Source organism: Anabrus simplex, chromosome 1, assembly GCF_040414725.1.
Source record: "Anabrus simplex isolate iqAnaSimp1 chromosome 1, ASM4041472v1, whole genome shotgun sequence".
Classification (NCBI taxonomy): domain Eukaryota; kingdom Metazoa; phylum Arthropoda; class Insecta; order Orthoptera; family Tettigoniidae; genus Anabrus; species Anabrus simplex.
The window spans coordinates 374613797-374629348 of record NC_090265.1 but is presented as its reverse complement, the minus strand read 5'-3'; positions in this window follow the sequence as shown (position 1 = coordinate 374629348).

Sequence of the window (15552 nt, the reverse complement as noted above, 5' to 3'; positions counted from 1 at the left end):
AGAATACCATAGCGAAATAAAAAGTGACATATTTCACGTTATAAATTACTGGCGTTAGGAATGAACATGTGTTAGGCCTATTTGGACATTGCTAAGAGCTAAATTAAATATAATCGTTACTTACTGTCAGTAGAAACCAGTCATGTAGGGACAGTACTCACCTAGAAAGAGAAGAAACATAATTAATGTTGGAAATGGACTTTGAGAATGGCTTTTGTAGTAAATTCAGAATTACCCTAGGTTCAGATTCTTGACCCAAGACGTCAATACCAGTTCAAGCTATTTTATGTAAGTTAAAATTACAACTTTCTTTGTGACTGATTTCAATAGTGACGGTTTCACTTAAATATTCAACCGGAAAAACATAGGAAAAGGTTTTGGACAAGCTACTAAGGAGGAAAGTTTACTGGATAATAGATTTTGTGGTGATCGGATCATTGGTGGTCAAAACATCCTCTCCAATGTCTTCTGGACATAGAGTAGGTGTAAACCGCTAGGTGGCCTGCAGCAATTCTTCAGGGTGAGTAATGAATATAATTTCGTCATCGTCGTTGTAAGTTCTCGATATATTCGAGTCCTGCAAAATATACTCGGTTATACAGGCATCATCCCGACACGAAACAAGCTCTGCCTCCAAATTATTGCACTGCTCTCTCCAGGGATAATGCTAGGAATATATATATATGCCTATATATGTGTGTGTGTAGAGAGTATTTTTAGCGTTGCGCAGTCAAGAGTAGAGAATGTTATAGAAAAATGCTGGATAACTGTACTTCTGTTGCATTAACGAATCAGTAGGTGGATTCAGTAGCTTAGTATGTTCTTCGTTGTTCCCTGGTGTACAGTAAAAATATATACAGTATATCCGTAAGAAATGCGCCTCAACTCCAGTGCACTCACTTATTGGAGAAACCCCTCCAAAAAATTATTCAGTTATCATTTGGTTATATTCTGTTATTTTCTTCAAATCTTGTCTCGAATAGAGAAACCCCTCCAAAAAATTATTCAGTTATCATTTGGTTATATTCTGTTATTTTCTTCAAATCTTGTCTCGAATACCCGAAACGCCTCTTTGGTACGAAAATACCTGTTTTAATTCCACACTGTTAACAACTATCAAAATACTGTTTTTAATATTTGGCTATGTCTATATCAAGAAATTATCTTTCCTCCTCTTCGGTTAATCATTCTTGTTGAGATTGAGATCATAATCATTACTGGAGTTACGAAGGTAATTTAGTATTCGAGAACATCGCTGTTCAAAAAATGTTTAATTTTATTAAAATTACTTACATGCGTTGTATTGCTCCCTTTCATCACTGGGTGCAATGTACAAAGCAGTCTCCATACAGACAATGGCGTTTCTTGGAGGAGTGAGAAGTAAAAGCTTCCACTACACCTAACTTCGGCGCTAAGTGAAATGGATTGGCTGGATCTACACCTAGCCACCTTTGACCCCAGAAAATGATATTGTACTAATTTGGTGTACTTATTTTAAAATATGTTATATATTAGCAGAATTAGTAATGAACAAGTCAAATATTTTCAAGAATCGAATACAATATCGAGATGGAAGTGGCATGGTTGGTTTAGCCGGATGGACGTTGGTTCGATTTTCCTTCAAAAACTAGAAATGAGGTTTTCATTTCTGAAGAGGCGTATGGTCCTGTTTTTGAGGAATTATACGTCGATTAAGAGGGATTCAAATTGTTGACGATGTCATCCTCAATTGAGAAGCTGGCAGACCCATCTGTCTCATTGTAAATCGCAGACATAGTTTTTAGTTTTTGTATACTGAAACTACACCCTCCATTTGCCAATGCTATAAATGTAGTCTGTAAGTACAGAAAAGTAATTTATTAAGGGGACTCAACTAATGGAAATAAATGTTCCCATAAAATATCAACTTTGCATTAGGAATACTGTTTTTCATTATTTTGGCGCCCAGCTCACCGAGTTGCTGGTTATTCCCTGTGCCGCGTCTGGGCGAGTGGTTAATTCAATAACCTCTAGACCCTTACAGCTTCAGTACTGGGAATAGCGTGATAGCTTCTTATACAGCAGTAATTGATGGGTTTGGTGTCTTTCATGGCTTCTGTATTAAGTGCTGGAGAGCGTATTTTCGTGTGCTACAGATTTTTAAATGCAGTTTGCACCGCAGTTTTGAAGATTTATGAGGCTGAATTGCAGAGAGTGAACCGCACACGCTACAACGCTTGTCTACTGGCTGAAGGAAAGAATTTTCAACACTTACAGTCTTAGTAAAAAATTCTTATACAGTTGTTTAACGCTTGTATAGTTAAACATTGAATTAACGCCGTATAAACTTTGAATATTTATCTCGCTAATAAATATGGCATAGGCGTTGTATTACTATAATGCACGTATACACTGGTTCCAAGCCATAGGAATCTCTTTCTGCAGTTCCCTGGTTTATTTCTTCACATTTACCGCCTTTAAAATCGCTTTTGCTTGTTGTCTAGGAGCAAAACCTTTCAAGAAGCTGCGTGGTAACACGAATAGAATAGAATAGAATAGAATAGAATAGAATAGAATAGAATAGAATAGAATAGAATAGAATAGAATAGAATATAATGTTCGAATAAACAAGAACAGAACAGTAATATATGTATTTCAGTGGTATATTATTCTCACTAGTAACAACAATTACTACCCTTATTCCGCGCTCATGTCCTTAGTACTGTGAGAACATGAAGTTCGCACCATATAGAGCCACCTCTAGGATCTTTCATTAATTTTTTCTGTGGTAATAATGACAATTCGAGCAAACTCTTTCGTAAATATATATTTAATTTTAAAACTTTCGTCTAGGATAAATGGGTTACTCCGTCTCTTGAAGTGTTTTATTTTACGACCATGTCCACCCTCCATAACTTCTAAATGTTCTATACCTTATGTGTTACAATTTTTTTTTCAAGTTGCTTTACTTCGCACCGACACAGATAGGTCTTATGGCGACGATGGGACAGGGAAGGGCCAGGAGTGGGAAGGAAGCGGCCGTGGCCTTAATTAAGGTACAGCCCCAGCATTTGCCTGGTGTGAAAATGGGAAACAACGGAAAACCATTTTCAAGGCTGCCGACAGTGGGGTTCGAACCTACTATCTCCCGAATACTGGATACTGGCCGCACTTAAGTGACTGCAGCTATCGAGCTCGGTTGTATTACAAGTATCGTGGAGATCATCCATTCATTCAATGTGTACTTAATGAATAAGTCGGATAATTTAGCACGATTATATTACTGAAGACAGTACATAGCAATAAAGTAAACTGATTACTCGAAGTTTCTTTTTCGTCACTCGCTGCTATACAAGGGTTATACAAGTGTCCTTGTCTGTATAAGCAATTAAGTGAATAACTATAACAGATATATACGCAGGAGGCTTATACACCGTTTATTAGTAACAAATTGCATATAAACGGTGTATATTTTTTTTTTGGCTAGGGGCTTTACGTGGCACCGACACAGATAAGTCTTATGGCGACGATGGGATAGGAAGGGCCTAGGAGTTGGATGGAAGCGGCCGTGGCCTTAATTAAGGTACAGCCCCAGCATTTGCCTGGAGTGAAAATGGAAAACCATTTTCAGGGCTGCCGATAGTGGGATTCGAACCTACTAACTCCCGGATGCAAGCTCACAGCCGCGCGCCTCTACGCGCACGGCCAACTCGCCCGGTAAACGGTGTGTAAACCTAATGTAAAAGTTACACACCGTTTGTTAGTAAGACTGTTAATGTAATGGGGCATGTTTTTTAATTTATCTACCCGTTTATTCAATCTGATTATTAATTCATCGAAGTTGATGGGTTTCTTACGAGGGTACGAGGACGGTGTAACGGCGAACGCGCTCTCGATCACTAACACGAGACATGCAGGAAGGATGCCAACCCTTTCAGGACTCACCCTGTACAACAATATCACTTTATATAGTCAGTGTGGAAATATGGTATAGTGATGATGAACAATAATATCAATAATGATAGCTTTATGTCCCGTTCACTAGTTGTACGGTTTCTGGAGAGGCCGAGGACGACTGGACTTAATACAATGCTGTGAGATTGGCAGCAGACAATGGTATGAATGTGAATGGCATGAAAAGTCAAGTTGTGTTTCACCAAGAGGATTTATGGGGTGATAGTACCTCATGGGGAATGCTGTAAGTATATAGGTGTAAACGTAAGGGATAATCCTCATTGGGGATATCATATTAACGAGGTTTTTAAGAAAGGTTACATACTTCTTCCTATGATTATGAGAGTATTAGTGGTTGTAGTAAGTATGTAAATGAGAGGGCATATACGTCTCTGGCAGGACCGTAGATAGAATATGGTTGCGGCGTATGGGGTCGTTACCGGGACTAGTTGATACAAGAACTAGAAACAATTCGAAGGAAAGCAGCACGGTTTGTTCTGGGTGATTTCCGACAAAGGATTAGTGTTACTAAAATGTTGCAAACTTTGGGCTGGGAAGACTTGGGAGTAAAGAGAAGAGATGCTCGACTATGTAGTATGTTTCAAGCTGTCAGTGGAGAGCTGGCGTGGAATGATATAAGTAGACGAATAAGCTTGAGTGGAGCTTTTACAAGTAGGGAAGATCAAAATATGAAGATAAAGCTGGAATTCAAGAGGACAAATTGGAACAAATATTCATTTATAGGACAAGCAGTAAGGGAATGGAATAAATTATCAAGGGAAATGGTCGATACATTCTTTGAAAATAGTTAAGAAAGAGCTAGGTGAAAAACTGACACAGAATCTGTCACCTGGGTGACAGCCCTAAATGAAGATGATTGATTGATTGATAGATTGATTGATTGCTTGCTTGCTTGCTTGCTTGCTTGATTGATTGATTGATTGATTGATTGATTGATTGATTGATTGATTGATTGATTGATTGATTGATTGATTGATTGAAATGCCTGAGTTTTATCCCGCAGGTGTTCATTTACGTTCTAATAAATGTACCGACGTGAGGCTAGCGTATTTGAGCATCTTAAAAAATTCTCAGGGTGCCGGCTTGATGTTCGTTATGAAATCAGATTTCTCAATGGAGTTCTGGAATCTCACCTTCTTTGCTTGTGTCCTATGCAGATTAATTTGTTTTGTGTCTCAAACTATTCTAGGGAATCGGAAAAGATTTTGAGGACATCTCCAAATGTTAAACAATCAATTACAAGGTTTGGGTTCCGTGACCGAGTCTGACCCCCCTTTTTTGGGTTCTTCGTAATCATTTATTCGTGCCACTCGTTGATGACTTTCTTGAAGACACAGTTAAAGAGCAGAGGTGAAAGCCCATCTCCTTGCTTAACTCCCGTCTTGAACTCAGTCACCTGAAATATCTTCCCTAAACTTTACTTTAGATGTGGTGTCGCTGAGGGTTTGTCGGATGATCGCTCATTTTTTATTGTCTAAGTCAAATTATTTTAGGATTTGGGTTAGGTTGGAACTATCAATTGAATCATAGTTCACCACAAACTTCTTGTTCCCGAGCTTCAGATAAGAATGGATCGAATTCAGGTTCAAAATGTGCTTGGCGCACTAGCAACCTTTCTTTGAAACCACGTTGGTAATTATTATTGTTATTAATCACTCTAAATTGTTAGATGAACTAAATCTCATGGATGTAGAGAGAATGTGGGAGAGCAGAGGGGGTTGTGTTTTCCACAGATTGCAGTAAAATGAAATATCTGCTGGGTTATGCCATATCCCGTAAATCTAAAGCCATAAAGTTTATGGACAGTTTCATCGAATTGTTTTATAGTGGAGTTATTATTAGGACACAATATTACATGCTATAGATACACACATAAAATATGTTATGCATCACCAGACAAACAAAAGTTCCAATGCATTTACAACAACAATCCTTTCACTATGCTGGTCGTAGTTGCTTACCCCCTGCCCTATTTCAATCAACTCCTACATTTGCCCTGTTTGATTTTGTGTTGTTATCAGTGTCCAGTATTCGGGAGATTGTGGGTTGGAACCCCACTGTCGGTAGTCCTGAAGATGGCTTTCCGTGGTTTCCCAACTTTCACACCAGGCAAATGCTGGGGATCTTATTAAGGCCACGGCGCTTCATTTCCACTCCTAGCCTTTTCCTGTCCTATCGGCGCCATAAGACCTATCTGTGTCGATGAGACGTAAAGCATTTTTTTTTTTAAAGTGTTGTAACTGTGTAGTTGCCTGAACAAAATCCTGCTCTTTCTGCCAGCGTACTTCACAGAAACAAACTAAATCTAATTGTAGTCTATCCAAGTCCCGTTTCAAATTCTCTTACCTACCACAACGATTCAAACTTCTAATATTCCACGCTCCGACTCGCAGAATGTCAGTATCCATCTTTCTGATGATCGCTCCCACTCATTTAGTCCCCACCCGGAGATCCGAATGGGGGACTATTTAACCTCCGGAATATCTTACCAGGGGAGAAGCCGTTAGAAGTACCTCATTTATTCAGAGAGAACTGCGTGTCCTCGGGAGTTAGTTACGGCTGCGTTTCCCGTTGCTTTCAGCTGTTTAGCAATATTAACATTAGTTCTAATTGCATTTAGAATCAGTGCAGGTCCTGCAACCTGGTATCTTCAAGATGTCCACCTCCACGATGTAACTGTTAGCGTTTGAAAGGTACATGAGTGTCACCTCCATTGGGGGTGCATCTGAAAAGAACTGCACCTCCTCGGGACGAGGACAAGAATGTACTTTATTTCCGAGATAAGAATTTCAAGATGTTCTTTCCGACCAGAAAATAGGATGTAAAGAAGTACAGCATATACAATTACGATCCTAAAGTGCTGTTTGTATAGGGGCCGATGACCTTCGATGTTAGGCCCCTTAAAACAACAACAATCATCATCATCATCATCATCATCATCATCATCATCATCAGTGCTGTTTAATGAACCAGACCTGACATTGTTGAAGCTATTAAGATCAAGAGCTGGCAAGACATACACTACGAGGCAATAATAATAGGATATAGCGGGCGAGTTGGCCGTGCGCGTAGAGGCGCGCGGCTGTGATCTTGCATCCGGGAGATAGTAGGTTCGAATCCCACTATCGGCAGCCCTGAAGATGGTTTTCCGTGGTTTCCCATTTTCACACCAGGCAAATGCTGGGGCTGTACCTTAATTAAGGCCACGGCCGCTTCCTTCCAACTCCTAGGCCTTTCCTATCCCATCGTCGCCGTAAGACCTATCTGTATCGGTGCGACGTAAAACCCCTAGCAAATAAATAAATAAATAATAGGATAATGAAGAAGATAATACGTTGCCAGAAGTTCGGTAAACCAAAGCTGAGTGGTTGAAATGTGTTCGTGTGGGCAAAATTTGGAAGAGAATGGCACTGGACAGGAAATATGCCCACAAACGGCTGTCATGATGTTTTTTTTTTTTTTTTTTTTTTTTTTTTTGCTAGGGGCTTTACGTCGCGCCGACACAGATAGGTCTTATGGCGACGATGGGATAGGGAAGGCCTAGGAGTTGGAAGGAAGCGGCCGTGGCCTTAATTAAGGTACAGCCCCAGCATTTGCCTGGTGTGAAAATGGGAAACCACGGAAAACCACTTTCAGGGCTGCCGATAGTGGGATTCGAACCTACTATCTCCCGGATGCAAGCTCACAGCCGCGCGCCTCTACGCGCACGGCCAACTCGCCCGGTTGTCATGATGTTGATGATGATGATGATGAAGAAAGCTACGAGCCACTCTGTACCTTGCAAAGTTATCAAATATACATTATCTTCATCATTCAAGGACCATTTATTTGTTCGGTGGAATTGCCATAGCATTGAATGGCTGTAAAGGTTATTTAATTTTTATTGCAATTGAGAAAATATGATATGGACAGGAATTAAATGTAATATTTATGGATCCATTACTTATTGGAGACCTTTTTAAAATAAGTGACGATTTTCGCTTGGCCGAAAAAACAATTGCATTTCAAAGTAGGATCGGAAACTTAAATTTACTTTCCCAAAATAACATGCGGCGGTGGATAAGTTCAATCCACTTAGCGAGATGATAGACCGACACTGGTAAGAGGTATTCCAAAAAGATGATTCAGTTTGTATTATTACTGACTGTAAAATCAGGTCGATAAGAGATATCTTTCTCTCCGCAGCTTCAAATAAGATCTAAGGTTTTCTTCGGCAGTGACATATATAGATTAAATTAAAATTAACTCTTGGCCCATACAGGCTTCTTAACAAGAAATTCTGCGAATAAGCTATTCTTACTCGCTGTCGACCGTGATTCACATCACACTGAAAATATTCACAACACTCATATGGTCTATGAAGTGAAACGAATCCCCATCATATTGATCATCCCTCTCTCATCTACGGTTCACATTGTTTATATGGGTACAAGCCAGCGAGAATTAACCACTGGCTCTTTTGTATTGCCATCACGTTTGACAAGGCATAATTATCAATAGTTACTACTGGATATGAAATGTTGCCAATGACTCTGATTGACGTACTCCTGTACAATGTTTGTTCAAACTACAATACATCGAGACCTATATCGGCTTGGTTACATTTAGTTGAATAATAATAATCAGTATCGTCATGCCGGTTGAGTTCTACGTTCAAATGAGCTATCAAATGGTCAAAATTGTGTTGATGTTTCAAGACATACTTTATTTTCTTGTGTGAAAATCGCCTCTCCATCTTGGTTGTTGTAGAGAAAAATTGGTAAAGAGAATGCAAGGGAGATTTTTACTTTTTTATAAGTTTCTCTTAAGTCGCACCGACAGAGATAGGTCTTTTTTTTTTGCTAGTTGTTTTACGTCGCACCGACACAGATAGGTCTTACGGCGACGATGGGACAGGAAAGGGCTAGGAGTGGGAAGGAAGCGGCCGTGGCCTTAATTAAGGTACAGCCCCAGCATTTGCCTGGTGTGAAAATGGGAAACCACGGAAAACCATCTTCAGGGCTGCCGATAGTGGGATTCGAACCTACTATCTCCCGGATGCAAGCTCACAGCCGCGTGCCTCTACGCGCACTGCCAACTCGCCCGGTGAGATAGGTCTTAAGGCGACGATGGGACAGGAAAGGTCTAGGAGTGGGAAGGAAGTATCCGTAGCCCCAGCCCTACCATTTTCCTGGCGCGAAAACGGGAAACCACAGAAAACCATCTCCAGGGCTGCCGACAGTGGGTTTCGAATCCACTATCTCCCGAATACCGGATACTGGCCGCACTTAACAGACTGCAGCTATCGAGCTCGCTGATTTAGAAATAGAACCAGAGTTTAAGGAAAGAAAATAAAATCTTTAAATATTTGTTGATGATATTATTCTGTTGCTTGATTCTGACAATGTCAGACTACTTGCATGAAAGGACCTGCGGTTTAGAGGCCCCGGGTTCTATTTACGGCCGGACCATTGTAACTGCGCATTGTTAACTCATCTGTCTCGGGGACTGGATGTTCCTTTCTGTCTTAAATTTTCGTTATCAACACACTACCAACTACCACACATACACGTGATAGTAAATCCGTCCATTCATATAGGGGAGTCAGGAAGGGCATCTTTAGAGTGGACCGAATCCTCGGAGTTAAACCTAAGCACTAACTGGTGCAGAAAGGAAGGAAATGACAAACTTTGTAAATATATAACTGTGAACCCTGTTCACTAACTGGTGCAGAAAGGAAGGAAATGACAAACTTTGACAAACTGTGAACCCTTTTCACTAACTTGTGCAGAAAGGAAGGAAATGACAAACTTTGTCAATATATAACTGTAAACACTATTCACTAACTGGTGCAGAAAGGAAGGAAATGACAAACTTTGTCAATATATAACTGTGAACCCTATTCACTAACTGGTGCAGAAAGGAAGGAAATGACAAACTTTGGCAAACTTGTGAACCCTAAGCACTAACTGGTGCAGAAAGGAAGGCTATAACCACCTATGGCAGTGTATAACTGTGAACCCTAAGCACTAACTTGTGTAGAAAGAAAGTAAATGACGACCTATGGCTGTGTATAACTGTGAACCCTAAGCAGTAACTGGTGCCGGAGGGAAGTAATTGACAACATTTAATAATGCCTACAGTAACTGTGAAACATGAGCATGAACTGGTGCGGGAAGGAAGAAAATGAGAATCGGTGTGGTTAGCTCAAAGTTCCAATCACCAATCCGGTTCAAGAATGTCAGGAACTTCAACCAATGAACAGCTATCACAGCATTTCTATATTTTTTGTGGTAATACTTACATTTTATCGCACCTAAGCGCACATGCTTTTTTGTAAATCCATCAGAATAGTGCAATGAAACATTTTCAGTAACATTTGACCGTAGACCGCAAAATAAATAGGAGGTAACTGGGTTCTCTCTCGAATCCGAGAGGCGATATTCTCCGAGACTGAGGCCCAAAGACTTTAACTGCAAAAGAGGGCAGTATATCTCCGTACTGAAAGTTTTGTTCTCTGTATAGGTTATATATACCTATGTATTTCATTTGTTTTATATAATTTTATATCCATAAAATACTGAATAGTCAATATGAATAAAGCCCGAGCTCCATATCTTCTGCAGATAAATTCGGGATTTTCGTCATACTGTATTAGTAGAGAATGTTGAAAGTAAATGAGTAGAGAGATAGTGAACAGAGCTGGTGAGGAAAATCTGTTTGGTGAAATAGGACCAGAATTCAATTGATTAAGGGCACATCGTGAAGTGTGAGAAGTAAAATGGTGCGAGGAGGCCTGTGCACGGATATGACCAACAGACCTGGGATGCAATAGCAAGGCAGAGATGAAGGGGATAGTTTATCACTGGCGCTGCATCAAAAGACAATGGACTGCTACTCCTAACAATTACAATATGAAAATAACAGTGCCCTGCTAAGGTGTTCTAAGCCAGAAGTCAGATGAGATGCTCAATGATTTATTTACCAGAAAATTATTCTTTATTTATTTATAGAGATTATATTGTATACATTATTGTCCATTACTTTGCTGCCTAAATAACAGAATCTATGAACTTTCCGAACAACTTTACTAATGCTGGGACTGCACCTTAATTAAGGCCATGGCCGTTAACTTCCCTTTCCCATACTTCCGTCGCCGAAAGCCTTCGATATACTAGTGCTACATGAAAACACTAGCAACAAAAAGGATATTACTGACCGTTATGAGGTGGGAATTCCTGTTTGACGTGATTTTGTTATATCTTAGAATCTATCTTTACACACTTTGTATTTGAGTTTCGTTCGTTGAGGTCATGTTCTGAGATTTTACAATGAATCCACTAACAAAATATAGATTGCCTAGGGATCAGAAAGTGAGGACATAATCATTTATACCACTCAGTCAGTTGCCGGAAAAGCAAACTACACAGACGATAGGTACAAAACTTAACAACGCAATGTTTCGTTCTACTTCATGAGAAAGGAGCAAAATGCCCGGCAAATGTGCAAAATAAACTGGAAAAATAGTTTTTCGGTAGGAAGGGAAACGAAGTGAGCAGAACTGTACGAATTTACTGTCTAGTGAATCTTAACCAACATTTTAGATATGATTACATCGCATTTATATATTTAACTAGCAGAAGTACCCGTTCTTCGTACGGGTTATCAGAAACTAGCTTTAGTTACTCATACTATAGGTGTGAACGACTTCATTAGATATTTATATCACTGGTGAATTTGCTTACGTACGTAGAAATTATTTGTCATGTTAGGAATTATAGTGTATCTTCTTCTTCTTTTCTTCATGAGGGCCTCTAAATATTAGTCGACCTCTAAGATCTTATGCTACCATGTTTTTCCTTCATTCCCACCTAGATATACCTGCTTCCTTCACAAAGCTGCAGGTTTAGTATAAGTATACTTCCGCTAGATAGGACCACAAATATAAATATTGTTGAATGTATTTGTTTGATCCGACAATTCGTAACTATTACAAATGATCAAGGAAATACGCGATGCAGAAAAGAAACTGCCATAATTATCGAGAATTATAATTCTCAGGGCTTGTCACTCACGTCGCATATCATATAATGAATCTGAGTATAAATGTTGAGAAATGTTTTCAAGTCATGGGCGCACCATCCTGACAATTGTGTACAGTATATACGTCGTTTTCATGGTTACAATGATCGTAAAAGTGGACCAAAATATCGGCACTTATAACATCAGTGATCCTACTACTCCATGATTTGATAAACTATAGGTAACAGACTCCGCAAAATGCTGAAACCTAAGCCAGTACGTAAAAACGGAGGCCCGTCGGCAACCGCTGGTCGCTGTACTACGGATATCTCCGGGGCTATTATTTTTATACTTCACTCCCTTTCCATCCCCGCCCAAAAGAGTGCTATGAGCGTCTTACAAAACAGTTTACTTTTTCCAGATAGTAAGTCATATGTGTATCAATTTTGGTTGGTAGCTATGCCCAAACGTACATGCATAATCTAGCTTCTGTAGAACCCTGGAGCTGACGTTGCCATGGTTACGGCTTTTCGTTTCTTTATCCGATTCCTAGAGCAGGGGTAGTGTGGTTCCAAAATCTCCGTAACGGTTGGTATAAGGGCCTTAAAACATGGTTTTTGGGGCCCGAAGGGTTTACCGAGTTCTGTTCTTTGCGTCAAAGGGGCTTAAAAGGAGCTTTGTTTCGTCTTTGAACGACAAATTCGATTTCGCCTACATTAGCCTAGCCGGCCGCGTGGTGTAGGGGTAGCGTGCCTGCCTCTCACCCGGAGGTCCCGGGTTCGATTCCCGTCCAGGTCAGGGATTTTTACCTGGACCTGAGGGCTGGTTCGAGGTCCACTCAAACTACGTGATTAGAATTGAGGAGCTATCTGACGGTGAGATAGCGGCCCCGGTCTAGAAAGCCAAGAATAACGGCCGAGAGTATTCGTCGTGCTGACCACACGACACCTCGTAATCTGCAGGTCTTCGGGCTGAGCAGCGGTCGCTTGGTGGGCCAAGGCCCTTCATGGGCTGTAGTGCCATGGGGTTTGGTTTGGTTTGGTTTGGTTTGGTTTGGTTTTCTATATTGGCCTATTATTTTAATATTTTTATATCTCCCCCGTCGCCCCAGTCGAATTGTCTTGAAAATAAAATACAGCCCATGTTACTCATTGTCAATGTAGCTTTCTATAGGTGAAGTAATTTTTAAAATTGGTTCAGTAGTTTTTGAGTCTATTCGTTACAAACAAATATACAAATGTTTCCTCTTTGTAATATTAGTATAGAAGTATAGATTACATCCCTACACATACGGTTGCCGTCAGAAGGGGCATCCAGCCCTAAAACAGGGTCAAATCCACATGTGCGACACAGTTCGCACCCGCAACCCCACAGGTGTGGGTAAAGCGATAGAAGAAGAAGATATTCATATTAAAAATTCACCCCCTTTTTATTCTTTTCACCCTCTTAAGTGGATATTCCAAAAAGAGCGTATTCATTTTTAAAGGAGATTCCAAGTACCAATTTTAAAATCTGTAACATCTTCCTTTTTTTAGATATATGTATCCTCATATAAATAATTCAACTCCTTCCTCACTTCTTTTCCCCTCCTCGCCCCCTCTTAAGTGGATTTTCTGAAAGCGAATATTTGTGTTCTTTTATTTTTAAAGGGGATTCCAAATATCAATTTTCATGTCTGTAATATGTTAGGATTTTGTGATTTATTGTAGATAATTTCGCTGCTGTAGAATCCTGGAGCTGACGTTGCCATGGTTACGGGAGTTCATTACTTTATCCGAGTCCTAGAGCAGGGGTAGTGTGGTGCCAATATCTCCGTAACGGTTGGTTTTAGGGCCTTAAAACATGGTTTTCGGGCCCGTAGGGCTTACCTAGTTTTGTTCTTTACTTCAAGAGGATTACATTGAGCTTTGTCTCATCATTATACGACAAATTCGATATCTTGCCTATATTAGCCCATTATTTTGATATCTCCCCCCGTGCCCCCCACCTCGAATTGTTTCGAAAATAAAATACAGCCCATGTTACTCACTGGCAATGTAGCTTTCTATAGGTGAAGTAATTTTTAAAATCGGTTCAGTAGTTTTTGAGCCTATTCGTTACAAACAAACAAATTGTTCCTCTTTATAATATCAGTATAGAAAAAAACCATGGCGCAACAGCCCCGGAGGACCATGGCCTTCCAAGCGACCGCTACTCAACCCGAAGGTCTGAAGATTACGAGGTGTCGTGTGGTCAGCACGACGGATCCTCTCGGCCGTTATTCTTGGCTTTCTAGACCGGGGCCGCATCTCACCGTCAGATAGCTCCTCAATTGTAATTGTGTAGGTAGAGTGGACCTCGAACTAGCCCTGACCTGGCCGGGAGTCGAACCTGTCACCTCTGGGTAAGAGGCAGGCACGCTACCCCTAGACCGCGGGGCCGGCTCGCGTGTATATATTAAGACAAACATATTGTTTACGAAGATAATTAAACTTAAAACCATGGGGAAAAATCGATATGAGGTCGTTAAAATATGAAAAGCCACAGCTTTAGTATCATATAAGAACTGTCAAATTAAAAGGTAGAAAGGATTGTAACATCATTCATCATTATCATCATCATCATCATCATCATCATCATGCCCGGCTACATAGCTAAATGGTTAGCCTGCTGATCTTTGGTTCACAGGTCCTGGGTTCGATTCCCGGCCGGGTGGGAGACTTTTACTTTCATAAGTTAACTCCTATGGCTCGGGTGCTGGGTATTTGTGCCGTCTTCAGCCTTATAATTCATCTTAGGTAGGACCTCATCCTCACAGACACGAAGGTCGCCTATCGCGGCGTCAAACCGTAAAACTGCACCAAGCCTCTACGGAGGCCACTCGCAATTAAATTTATCATCATCACCACGAACGGGGTTTGGGTGTCACCTTTAGTCAGAACCAAGTACCTGTTATTGTGGTAACTGCCCAATAGTTCTTTGTAGTATGGGGCCTAATTATGTAGCTAACTCTGTGGGATTTGACTGGCATAATTGCCCCGGAACCGATCAAATGACAGCGCGGTTTGGGTTACGTATCTATCAGCTTTCATTCGGGAGATGGTGGGCTGCAACCGCACTGTCGGCAGCACTAAAGATGGTTTTCCGTGGTTTGCCATGTTGTCACCAGAGAAATGCCAGGGTTGTACGGTAATTAATTCCACGGTCACTTCCTTCTCACTCCTACACCTTTCCTATCCCATCGTCGCCATAAGACCTATCTGTGTTGGTGCGACGTAAAGCAAATTGTAATGTATGTGCCTCGGAACCCTAAACATGTGTTCTTCCAGCAAAATCCCAGAAGAGGCGTAAAATAATCGGGTAAAGTAATCAGGATAGCCACGGTTAGGACTGTGATTCGAATGGTCCAGTCTTATCGAGAAATGAACTTAAACTCTACGTCTACGTACGAGAGAGAGTATAAATGATAAAGAACATATCTCCAAATATCAGAATACAATTTACCTACTAAAACCAGACACTCCTTATACAATTCTACAGGGCAAGTTGGCCATGCAGTTAGAGGCGCGCGGCTGTGAGATTGCATCCGGGAGATAGTGGGTTCGAATCCCACTGTCG